The sequence below is a fragment of the Gossypium hirsutum genome, chromosome A03 (genome assembly GCF_007990345.1).
Source record: "Gossypium hirsutum isolate 1008001.06 chromosome A03, Gossypium_hirsutum_v2.1, whole genome shotgun sequence".
Classification (NCBI taxonomy): domain Eukaryota; kingdom Viridiplantae; phylum Streptophyta; class Magnoliopsida; order Malvales; family Malvaceae; genus Gossypium; species Gossypium hirsutum.
In genome coordinates, this window is record NC_053426.1 from 56229722 (window position 1) to 56244148 (window position 14427).

At 35.6% G+C, this 14427-nt stretch overlaps 1 non-coding gene across 1 annotated transcript; it reads right to left on the reverse strand.

Annotated features, from left to right (window-relative positions):
- Positions 1-235: 235 nt before the first annotated feature.
- LOC121226439 (small nucleolar RNA R71) lies at positions 236-344 on the reverse strand. The gene has a single exon (XR_005924258.1). It is a non-coding gene; the product is annotated as a small nucleolar RNA R71 (small nucleolar RNA).
- Between the last annotated feature and the right edge of the window lie 14083 nt (positions 345-14427).

Genomic DNA, 14427 nt, shown 5'->3' on the forward strand with positions numbered 1-14427 from the left:
TGGTTTGCAAGATGAAGAATCAAATACTCATTTGGCTAATTTTTTTTGGAAATTCGTGACACGTTCAAGATTAATGGCTCTACTGACGACGCCATTCCCTTATAGTTGTTCCCATTCTCATCAAGGAACAAAGCAAAACAATGGTTAAACTCTTTATAATGAGATTTTCATCACTACATGGGATCAAATGACCGAGAAGTTTCTTCTGAAGTATTTTCCACTAGCTAAGATAGCTAAGTTGAGGAATGATATTTCTTCCTTCATACTGAGATCGGTTTATAGATGTTATATGATGCATGGGAGAGATATAAGGACTTATTGAGAAGGTGTCCTCATCATGGGTTGCCCTTATGGTTACAAGTTCAAACCTTCTACAACGGTTTGAATCCCTCAACTAGACAATTGGATGATGCAGAAGCTGGTGGAATACTTAACAATAAAACACTCGAGGCAGCTTATGAGTTTATAAAAGAGATGGCACTGAATAATTATCAGTATGAAAGCAATCGATGTTTTTAATCTAGATGTAGTCACGATGTTATCAAACCAAGTAGAATTGCTAAATAAGAAAATTGATGGTTTATAGCTTTCTACGTAGGTAAATCTGGTGATGCAATGCGATACAAATGGAGGTGGAATGAATAATCCGGAATGTTTACCCTTCTGTCCTAGCACAGAGAATGAGCAAGTCAATTATATGGGTAATAATTCTAGACCTCAAAATGAACCTTATAGTAGTAACTATAATGTAGGTTGGAGGAACCATCCCAATTTCTCTTGGGATGGTCAAGAAAATCAAAGAGCACAAGCACCTCAAGCTTCCAACAACCTTATTAGCAAGAGAAAAAGTTGAACCTTGAGGAGATGTTGACAAATTTATCTCGGTGTCAAAAACACGTTTTCAAAACACTGAGGCAACCCTGAAAAACTAGCAAGCATCGATACAAGGACTCCAAAATTAAATTTCTCAGCTTGCGAAATTAATTTCAAAAAGACCACAAGGTAGTTTTCCTAGCAATATTGAAACTAACCCAAAGGAGTAGCTCCACGCAATTATTGTTCAAGACGCAGAAGGGTTAGTTAAACTTGAACAAGAACCGAGGTAAGAAGAGGTGGTGAATAAGGATAAGGTTGAGGAAGACAAGAAAGAAAAAAAAGCAAGTTGTCAAAGAATACAAAACTTGAGTGCCATATCTTAACACGTCAAAAAGAGACCACACGAATGAGCAATATGGTAAATTTTTTAAGCTCTTAAAAAAATTACACATTTAAAAAATTTACACATTAACTTACCCTTTGTTGAATCTCTTTCACAGATGTCAAATTATGTCAAATTCTTAAATGAGCTATTAACAAAAAAGAGGAAGATAGATGACTTGCCAGTTATGGAGCCCAACACAGTTTTCTCGGCCATTCTCCAAAATAAACTACCCAACAAACTAAAAGATCCAGGGAGTTTTACTATTCCTTACCTAATTGGTAGTTTAAATATTGATAATGGGTTGGTTGATTTAGGGGCCAGTACTAATGTCATGCCCTATAAAATGTTTAAATAACTTGGTCTTGAGAAACCTAAAAACACTAGGATTGGTATTCAATTAGCTGATAGAACCATTAGATATCCTGTGGGTATTATTGAGGATGTATTCGTTAAAATCGATAAATTCATGATTTTGTTGTTATAGACATGGATAAGGATAGTGAGGTACCTTTCATCTTAGGTTGACCATTTTTAGCCATTGATAGGACTATCATTGATGTTGGTATGAGTGAACTTGTTCTTCATTTAGGTGACGAGAAGATTATTCTCCAAGCACGTGATTCGGTGAAAGTCTCTAGTGAGCGAGATGATTTTAAATGTTCTGTAAATGTTAGTAACCATGTGGCTCAACCTTCTTTGCAGGAAATCCCTTATGAACACGTGTTGGAGGCATGTTTCAGTCAAGGTAACAAAAACAAAACAACATATGAAGAGTGAATGGTGCAACTCGATGAACTAGATGAATGGCGAACACATGTCAAGAAGAAATCGAAAAAACACGATGAAGAGCCAAAGTAACGCCATGATGAGCATGTGAATGGAACGAACCAATTTAAGCTTGGGGACAAAGTACTGCTAGGAAAAACAGATCCACGAATTTCCCCTTCGGAGCATAAGTCAAACGAATCAAACTCATTTACAGTGCTGAATTTTTTTTTTACGGTATAGTCGAGGTAACTCATTCTGAGTTTGGCATGTTTAAGGTAAACAATACTTGACTCAATCCTTATTTGGTAATAAAATTGATAACGAGAAATGGGAGCTTCGGCTTCGAGAACCACCATAATCGTGTGTATACAAGGTAAGTCGAGCTTAGACTCTAAATAAGCATTTCTCGGGAGGCAACTCGAGTGTTTAAATTCTACTAATTCGTTTAATTTTATTGCATGCTAGTTTAAAATTAATTTAATTGAATTCTTAATTAAAAAAATATTTTTGACTTACACGGCTTAGACACACGGGCGAGTCCCAAACCATGTGCAAAATAGGGTATTCGACAGTGGCTCATTCAGCCTGGACACACAGGCATGTCCAAGTCGTATGCATAATGGAGCCAATGACAGAGAGTTACACGATGTGAAGACATGGTCGTATAAGCCATATGGCCTGGACACACGGGCATGTCCTTGGCCATGTGAGTCCTGGGACTTAATTTTTCCAATTTCGAGGGTTACACGACCTAAGATGATCCACACTGCCTGGCGACACGGCCGTGTGAAAACTGGAGCTAATTTTTCAAATTTAATTTCACAATAGTGAGTTACACAGGCCACAGACACGGCAGTGTGTGAGACACGACTTGTCACACAGGCGAGTGTGAGAACGTGTGCCCTACACGTCCTGACACACGAGCATGGGAGAAGCAAAGGTATATCACACACGGCCTAGACACACGGGTGTACCTGAGGCCGTGTGAAGACTAGGCTTACATTTTGAATGACATACGGGCTGAGGAAGCCCCACACGGGCGTGTGACACGATCGTGTGGCCCAACACTGGTCTAAACATGATCGTGTCCCTCTTTTTAACCCACAAACCCTAGTTTTCTTTCATTTTTTTCTTCTTCTTAAACTCCTTCCTTTAGCCACCGCTAACCCAAACTCCCACCATAGCTCCTGAGGTCGTCGTTGACCCCTCCCCTCACCAGACCGACCAATTCACCGCACCACCGCACCACCGCCCCTCCCTCCTACCCCTCCCTCATGATTCCCCCTTTACCTTGTCCTCCACCCTTCCCCATTTTCCCCCTCGTCGAGCCACGTACCACCAGCCTCAACTCCTACCCCTCCCCATCGCCGCCCCACCCGCGATTCTTCCCTTTCCCTTCCTTTTCCTTCCCATTCGAAACATCCCCACAACCTCTTAACGCCGATCACACGTCCTTCATGCCACCGACCTATTCTTGTCGGAGCCCCACCTCCTATCAACCACCACCACTGTCTGTACCACCCCACCGTCGATTCCTCTATTCCTTCTCCTTTTTAGATTTTTATTTTTTTACGTTCTTTATTATTCTTATTATTTATATTATTGTTTTTATTATCATTTGTCTTATTCTTCCTCTGGTTACTAGTTTTATTTTTATTATTTTTATTATTATGTTTATTCTTGTTATGATTATTTTTATCATTTTTATTTTTCATTGCACTATTGTTCCTATTATTGCTTATTCCTATTATTTTAGCATTTTTAGTACTGTTGATTATTGGTTCTTTTTAGTATTAATTCATGTTTCTTTTAGTATTCGTTCATACTTGTTGTTTATATTAAGCTCGATATCGATTTGTTTTCGTCGAGATTGTTGATGCTGAATTCAATTTTTATTGCATAAGTTATTGGATTGCTCATACTATGTTGATTCGTCCATTAGCCTCTTATGATGTTGATATTTGGTTATCTTCTTGCAGATACATCATGACAAATACATGCGGAAAATCTAAGGTCGCCATCCCCGCTTCGAAAAAGTGGAAGACTCCGAGTGCGACCTCTTCGTCGGGCACTTCTGCCAATGCACACAATCCCTATCTTCAATTTCACAGGGCCCTCAAGAGGACCTCTATCAACATCTCAGAAGGCGACCATTCGAATTAGGCCGTTGTATTGATTGGGAGGCTTTGGAGCAGATTCAGCTAGTTGATCGAGTCCGCGTATTGATTGCTACAGCTTATTGGGACCAGTTCTTTTCCATCGTCGAGCCCACCTATTTGGAGCTGACCTTAGAGTTTCGTCCTTCAGTACGTGATGTCGAACTATGATGAGTCGGGAACTATTACTTTCTAACTCAGTGGTACGACGCGTTATATTGGTGTCCTAAAATTCGGAGCTACTTTAGGACTCTATAACAGGGAGTTCATGAAAGTCGAAGGATTCCTTACTTTATACCGGCACATCCACTACTCACCATGTAACACCTCTTACCCGTTTTCGACGCCAGAATAGGGTACAAGGCATTACCAAACGTAAACACAAACAAACATACATTTCGGGTTGTAAATTTGGCACCAAATTAAAACTTTTTAACAATCAATCACATCATCCCTAAAATGAGCCTAAGAGGCCCAAAACATGCTTTGGAAGCAATTCGAGACTAAACTGAGAACTTTAGAAAATTTTACGACACTTAGAGAATTTTTGCTAAAATAGAGGTCACATGCCTGTGTGGCTTACGACACACCAGTGGGGATAGGCAGTGTGGTTACACATGCCCCTGCCCCTAACCCATGTAACTCTCTATTTGCCACCTAAGAACAAATTGAAGTTACATGGCCAAGACACACGCCTGTGTCCTGAGGCCGGTCCTTCACACGGTCGAGACACACGGCCGTGTCTTATGCCCGTGTGCTCGATACTGAGCATTCTATTTTGCAACAATTTAGGTGTAGGGGACACACGGCTGGATCACAGGTCCGAGGGCTAACCGTGTGTCACACACGGCCTAGACACACGACCTTGTGTCTACCCATGTGGACAATAATAAGGCTATTTACCAAGCCATTTGCCACCCTTATTCACACATACACTTACCCCAATTCAAAGGCACAGAACAATACATACTTAGGCAACCAAAACATCCACATTCATGGTTAAAACATATCAACTTTATATCTTTATCTAATTATGCAAGATTCCCACATTCACAAATGACATTGACATAAATATACTTATAACCAACATCAGCCATTTTCCAAGGTTATATACAAAATGAACCATGAACCATTATAAGCCAACAAATATGACCAAAAGACCAAGTCCCTATACATGCCATAACTCGAAATACTTGGAATCATTAATACCCAAAATGACAGCTTAATAGTGTGATACGATCTCCGGAGATCTCCAACCCGAGCTAGCTTGACGTCACTATAGAACAAGAGAAAAAAATGGGGGTAAGTTATATAGCTTAATAAGTCCGTATGAATATAATAAGCAACTCCTACCAATCATTTACCAAGTCCAACAATATAAACACAAAACAATATAATATAATTTGTAATAAACCTCATAATTATAACTTATTCAATCACATTGTTTTCTATATCAATTTGCAAGCATAATTTAACATGTCTTGACTTTAGCCTAACAATCGTAATCTCTCCATTATAATCGATTACCACAATCAACCAATTATTTCAGACCTCATAATAACATGCCCATTAATTATGAGTATTCACATTTCAAGCATATATTTTAACATCTTTCAATTGATCCAAGTTCATATCTTCTCATACTTCCATAATCATTTTAATAGGTAATTATACCGATCTTTCATTTTTCTCATATCCGATAGATCACAATTTGTGTGAATAATATTCACACGCTATCTCATAACTTAATTTGGACCGAAAACCAATTACACAATTGCCAACCGAATTTACCATGTATTTCATACATCACAAAAATAGACCAATAATCACAAGGCTTTCACAAAAACATTCTCATGGAAACTATGAAATCACAATATCATGAAGTCAATGATTATAAACTTTATGTACATACCTGTACTAATTCGTAATACTTACATGCTCATTCTCTTCTTTGACATACCCATTAAATTACCCGTTGAACCGCTTGGAATACTAAAGGATACTTGGGAATCTCGTACACATAGTATCGTACCAATGCCAAATCCCAAATACAGTCTTACATGTAATCTCATATCGAAGCCAATAACCTAGCTATGGTCTTACACGAAGTCTCATATCAATTCCATATCCCAGATATTGTCTTACACGTAATCTCAGTAACCCTAATGTCATGACATTTGTATCCTATCTATTCCTAAGGTTCAACCGGGACTTTCGCTGTATCAAATCGTGGTCAGTTATTTCCATAGTATCGTACTCAATAGCATTCATATTTCATTTCAATAATATAGCATTTACCACAATTATATCAATTAAACATTTATACATGTATAATTTAATGCTTATTAAACATACAAACTTACCTCAGCCTAAAATGGCGAAGAAAACTTAACCGTCAAATACTCGTTTCCCCCGTTCTAATTTCGAACCTCATTTTTCTTGATCTATAATATCACATTTAACTTATTTAACCATTACACTATTCAAATCAGCCCAAAATCACATTATGGCAAAAATTACATTTTTTCCCCTAAAGTTTCACATTTTTACATTTTAGTCCCTAGGCTCGTAAAATGAAATGTACTCAATTTCTTCAATACCCATGCCTAGCCGAACCTTATACATGCTTATAGTAGCCCACATTTTTCTTTTATTTTCATTTTAACACCTACTTTACACCTTTTTACAAATAAGTCATTTTTAGGCATTTTCATCGAAAATCACTTAGCAAAAGTCGTTTATCATACACCAAACATACATTTTCTACCATTAGAAATCAAAATACACAAATATCCATCATGGATAAAATTTTAGACTTTGATTATTTCTTAAATTAGTGGTACAAATAGATAGATCATGTTACAAGGATTTTAAAAACATAAAAAAATCATTAAAAACGGGGCCAGAACAGACTTACAATCGAGCTTGGAAGCTTGAAAAACCCTAGCCATGGTTTCTTCTTGGTACATTCGGCCATTAGAGGAAGACAGACAAAAATTTGGCTTTTATTTTGGCTTTTTAATTCATTTAATTATCAAATTACTAAAATGCCCTTAATGAAAAACTTTAGAAACATACCTAACCATGTCCATTTTTGTCCACCGACTTAACCAATGATCTAATTACCATTTAAGGACCTCCAATTTAAAATTTCATAACAATTAGACACCTTTAACCTATAGAACTCACATTTTGCACTTATTATAATTTAGTCTTTTTGACCAAATTAAGTACCCAAACGTGAAAATTTTTGAACGAAATTTTCACGAAATCATTCCATAAAACTGTAGATCATAAGAATATAATAAAATAAATTTTTCTTTGTCAGATTTCTGGTCCCGAAACCACTGTTCCAACTAGACCTAAAATTGGGCTATTACAACTCTCCCCCTTTAGGGATTTTCATCCCTGAAAATCTTACCAAAAAAGCAATTAGGGAACGTTCTCGTAGTTTCCTCTACCTCATCGAAGAGTCCTCTTCGAGGGCAATACTTCCAAAAGCACTCTGTCATCGATCTAGAATCCAATATCTTAAATTTTCAAATCTGTATACTATTTATGTTAGTCTAGAGTTGCTTTCAACTTTCATGAATCACTTTCACCTTTTTCCTCAGAATCAAAAATCAATTCCACCTTGTATATCTCTTTCCAATCACCTTTGAACTCTAAAACATAGTGCCGAAGCATATCGTCAAAGATCTGAATTACTCTCTCAGGCTTACCACCAATCTAAAGATGAATTACATTCCCAAGATGCAACTGCGTACTCAGATTATATTTCCGATCATCAGAACATCTTCTTCAAATAACTGCATATTTATTACTCCTTGAATGAACAAACGAGCTACTATTGAGTCTCATACAACATTTTCTATATAAGCTCTGGATAATTCATTGCACGAATTCTATCTCGAAGTAATAATAACAAAAATCAGAATCAAAAGTCGTCTCACACTGTACTCGTTTAGTTCACCATTCACTATCACATTCCTGAGGTTCTCAATCTTGCAAAGAAAACATCGCTTTAGCTTTTTAATTTAGCTAAATTCAGCCTTCCATCAAATAAGATTAATCATGTAACCAACACTGACAAAATGAACAAAGGCTTTCTATTCAAACATCTGCAACTATATCTATTTCCTTAAAGGTTAATCGTTAATTATTCATAATCTTTCAATAGTTCAAGCCATGAACGTTGTCTTAATTTGCATATTTTTCTGTAACATTAGATACTTTATACTTTTGAAATCAAGGAGCATATGATGTTTTTCGTCGAACAAAATATGTAATCAATTTATCAACACAGGCATACTAGCAGCCGACTCTAAGTCACTCGTCAAACAATTCTTTTAATGAGACTTTAACCGTCCAAAAGCAAAAACTTTCACTTTACATTCTTGTATTAAAACACATTCCAATCTGTTCGATTGTGCATCGATGAAAAATCCCGAATTCTTTACTCAATTCAAACAGAACCCAGAACCCGTACTTCGGTTAATAACACCTTCAACTGTTTTCAACTTTGCTAACAAGCAACAGACTATTCAAACTTTCACAAATGTTATAAATTTATCAATTTGAATAGCATTAACTCATAACAACATCATTAGATTAAAACAAATCTAATAGGTATATCTCGGTATCATATTTTCTAGAATATGAATTCTTCGTTCAAACTATCCATCTATTCACCCAGGAATGTACATGATTTTATTTTCTTACCTGAGGATAAACTTAAATGCATATAACTCAAATTACCTTTCAACTGTCTAGCTCGCTCAAGTAAAAACAACTGATTCAATCTCAACTATCAAATAATAACATATCAAAATACTCTTTTCTTCATGCTGTTAAATAACTTAAACATACAATCTTTTATAATTCCCTTAACATGCTAATCAAAGATCTTTAAAACTGCATCAGCTCAAGGAAACAAAATATCCTGATTGAACTCATTGACCTTAATCAAACTTACTTGAGAAAAGAAAACTATCATACAATTTGAGCTTGAACTTCCACTATTTATACCTTTGCCGATGTCAATTCCTTTCACGAAAATTAGAGAAATCCTAATACCAAAATCACCACGTTTCTATGATCGAACCAGAAATACACAGATAATAGACATAGTTATCACAAGCCAAAAGAACACACTTTAAAGATGAGCCATGATTGATGATTTACAAAATAAGGATGATAAGAAAACCAAGATAAAGAAATCCAAGATGCGATACTATACTGGAAATGAAGTCCGAGAGCATAACTCATAAGAAATTAATAAAGATCTTGATGATTCATCAGAGAACACCAGAAGAAAAACAATGCTTACATGCTCTGGAATCAATTCTAACAGAGATAATAAATTTTCCAAATATATATATGAAACAAAACAATATCCAGTAGAAACAGAAGAATAGCCTTACATAAATTTGCACCATCAACTTTTATTCCAAACATAATAGAATAGAACCCCAAAGGGAGAGATAAGATATGCTAATCATCAACCAACCAAACCAACAGTTCTTTCATCCAACATTATAATCAGCTAGCATTCTTATATGATAAGAATTTCATCAGAAAATGAACAATCACATATATCTCTAAGGATAAATGAATAAATAAAATACCCAGAAGAGATCATCATAATCTATTCAATTACGACTATTACACTCATACATCTTTACGATTCAAATATCATTTCTCTGACTAACTTTTTCATCACTAATCCCTCATTATTCCATTCACTAACGAAAATCAATCCGAAAGAAATTCCAGCAAGCACATACTTTAGACATCATACTTAAATGAGTCGTTAAGTCGAGATTAACTTTTTCTTTAACCGTGACATTGCGAAATCCGAATGATCTTTAGAATAACCTGGCATCTTTTCCAAAACTATATTCACTTGCCAAACTATTCTCAACTCTGACCACATTATTAGTTATTACGCTACTGAACTCTTTAGTCCCTCTTGTGAGCTCATTCAACATAAATCTCGTGAAATTTCGTTACAAAATACCACATTGGTAAGGGGGTGAGGTCATAAAGCCTCTAGCTTGACTCTCGTATATACACATGTGACTTAACATCCATCATCATCATAATATCATCATAGTTATACAATTTACTTTAGGCAAATTAACATACATATTTATGTTAAACGAACTTTTCAATTATCTTATTCAAACAAGTGCACTCATACATACGTTCTATAAATTTTGAGTAAGTTTACTTATCGCATTCAATTAATCAAACAAGTCAGGCACATAACATCATATGAATACTAAACAAACATGAATGCTTATCACAATATAAACTTCCATTTTGTCACTTTTCCATATTTCAAGAATAATTCCCATTGAACCATTGTAATTTCGATGGATATTCAGGTAGTATACTCAAGGTATGCATGTCAACAATCCGTCAATTCATATTCAAAAGTGCCCTTTTTGGCACATATTCATAGAGCACACTCTAGAGCCTCATATGATATACCAGGATTGCCAGCCTAGGCTAAATCCTTTTCATAACATTTATAACCTTTTATCTGTTTCATAAAATCACCATAATCCATCGAAATACAACGTTCAACCAAAACAATGTCATTTTACCCATATTTCTCAACTTATAGTTATTTCATTTTGTACATCATCGCAAACATATCATGAACTCTTATTCATACCTTTCCAAGTTTCAACTTATCACAAACACATTTTCAAATATCTTAATATCACTTTCAGCGTTTTCGGAAGTAGCTCGGATGGAAAGCATCTCTATGTCAACAAAATAATTTCATCAAAGTCAAGAGATATCACACTATCACAGTTATATATGGCATGTATAGCTAGACCTTCACACATGCTAGGTTAGTTCGAGAATCGACTAAACCATAGCTTTGATACCACTAAATGTAACACCTCTTACCCGTATTTGACCCCGAAACAGGGTACAAGGCATTATCAAACGTAAACACAAATAAACATACATTTCGGGTTGTAAATTTGGCACCAAATTAAAAATTTTTAACAATCAAACACATCTCCCCTAAAATGAGCCTATGAGGCCTAAAACATGTTTTGGAAGCGGTTTGGGACTAAACCGAGAACTTTAGAAAATTTTACGACACTTAGAGAATTTTTGCTAAAATAAGGGTCACACGCCCGTGTAACTTGGGACACGCCTGTGTAGGCAGGCCATGTGGTCACACACGCCCCTATCCCTAACCCGTGTAACTCACTATTTGTCACCTAGAACAAATTGAAGTCACACGGCCAAGCCACACGCCCATGTCCCGAGGTCGTGTCCTTCACACGGCTGAGACACACGGTCGTGTATCATACCCGTGTGCTCGATACTGAGCATTCTATTTTGCAACAATTTAAGTGCAAGGGACACACGACTGGATCAAACGCCTAGGGGACTGACCGTGTATCATACATGGCCTAGACACACACCCGTGTGACTACCTATCTGAACAATAATAAGGCTATTTACGAAGCCATTTTCCACCCTTATTCACACATACACTTACCCCAATTCAAAGGCACAAAACAAGCACAAAACAATACATACTTAGGCAACTAAAACATCCATATTCATGGTTAAAACATATCAACTTTATATCTTTATCTAATTATACAAGATTCCCACATTCACAAATGACATTAACATAAATATACTCATAACCAACATTAGCCATTTTCCAAGGTTATATACAAAATGAACCATGAACCATTATAAGCCAACACATATGACCAAAAGATCAAGTCCCTATACATGTCATAACTCGAAATACTTGGAATCATCAATACCCAAAATGATAGATTGATAATGTGACATCTCCAACCTGAACTAGCTTGACGGCACTATAGAACAAGGAAAAGAAAATGGGGATAAGCTATACAGCTTAGTAAGTCCGTATGAACATAATAAGCAACTCCTACCAATCATTTACCAAGTCCAACAATATAAACACAAAATAAAATAATATCATTTGCAATAAACCTCATTGTTTTAACTTATTCAGTCACATTGTTTGCTATATCAATTTGCAAGCATAATTTAACATGTCTTGACTTTAGCCTAACAACTGTAATCTCTCCATTATAATCGATTACAACAATCAACCAATTATTTCAAACCTCATAATAACATGCCTATTAATTATGAGTATTCACATTTCAAGCATATATTTTAACATCTTTCAATTGTTCCAAGTTCATATCTTCTCATACTTCCATAATCATTTTAATAGGCAATTATACCAATCTTTCATTTTTCTCATATCCGATAGATCATAATTTGTGTGAAAAAAACATGCTATATCATAACTTAATTTGGCCCCAAAACCAATTACACAATTGCCAACCGAATTTACCATGTATTTCATACATCACAAAAATAGACCAATAATCACAAGGCTTTCACAAAAATATTCTCAAGGAAACCATGAAATCACAATATCATGAAGTCAATGCTTATACCTATACTAATTCGTAATACTTACATACTCATTCTCTTCTTTGACATACCCATTGAATTACCCATTGAACCACTTGGAATACTAAAGGATACTCGGGAATCTTGTGCAACAGTACTGTACCAATGGGATATGGTCTTACATGTAATCTCGTATCGATGCCAATAGCCTAGCTATGGTCTTACATGAAGTCTCATATCAATGCCATATCCCAGATATGGTCTTACACGTAATCTTAGTAACCCTAATGTCATGACATTTGTATCCTATCTATTCCTAAGGTTCAACCGGGACTTACGCTGTATCGAATCGTTGTCGGTTATTTCCATAGTATCGTACTCAATAGCATTCATATTTTATTTCAATAATATAGAATATACCACAATTAAATCAATTAAGCATTTATATATGTATAATTTAATGCATATTAAACATACGAACTTACCTCGGCATAAAAATGGCAAATAGGACCTAACAGTTAAATACTCGTTTTTCCCTGTTCTAATTTCGAACCTCATTTTTCTTAATCTATAATATCACATTTAAATTTATTTCATCATTACACTATTCAAATCAGCCCAAAATCACATTATGGAAAAAATTACATTTTTACCCCCAAAGTTTCACATTTTTACATTTTAGTCTCTAGGCTCGTAAAATGAAATGTACTCAATTTCTTCAATACCCATGCCTAGCTAAACCTTATACATGCTTATAGCATCCCACATTTTTCTTTTATTCATATTTTAACACCTACTTTATAACTTTTTACAAACAAGTCGTTTTTAGGCATTTTCATCGAAAATCACTTAGCAAAAGTCATTTATCATACACCAAACATATAATTTCTACCATTAGACATCAAAATACACAAATATTCATCCTAGGTAAAATTTTATACTTTGATTATTTCTTAAATTAGTGGTACAAATAGATAGATCATGTTACAAGGATTTCAAAAACATAAAAATCATTAAAAACAGGGCTAGAACGGACTTACAATCGAGCTTGGAAGCTTGAAAAACCCTATCCATAGTATATTCTTGGTACATTCAGCCATGGGAGGAAGATGGACAAAAATTTGGCTTTTATTTTGGCTTTTTAATTCATTTAATTACCAAATTACTAAAATGCCATTAATGAAAAACTTTAGAAACATGCCTAACCATGTCCATTTTTGTCCTCCAAATTAACCAATGGTATAATTACCATTTAAGGACCTCCAATTTAAAATTTCATAACAATTAGACACCTTTCACCTATAGACCTCACATTTTGCACTTATTACAATTTAGTCCTTTTGACCAAATTGAGTGCCCAAACGTCAAAATATTTGAACGAAATTTTTGTGATATCACTCCATAAAATTGCAGATCATAAAACTATAATAAAATGAAGTTTTTTACGTCAGATTTCTGGTCCCAAAACTACTGTTTTGACTAGACCCAAAATCGGGTTGTTACACGCCATCTCTATACTGGGCAGACCTTACGACGAGCCCGATGCCCTATGATCCGAGTCAGTCGAAGGTGAATTCACTTCCTTCACCCTTGCACTACATTCTTTCCATCTTGCACTTTGACTGGTTGGAAAAAGAGCACCGGAGTTGTCGGTACATTCGACGTTTATTTTTTGTAGAGCATAGCCACGGGCACACCTTTGATGTTGTTTATTTCATCACCTTAGCTTGCTGCCATCAGACCGAGCACAGTAGGAAGGGCCTTATCTGCTTAAGCCCTTAAGTGACTCACCTCGCATGGCACTTTGACCTCCTCAACACTCTGGAGTAGTCCTCCTCCTTCACATTAGTTGAACAGATGATG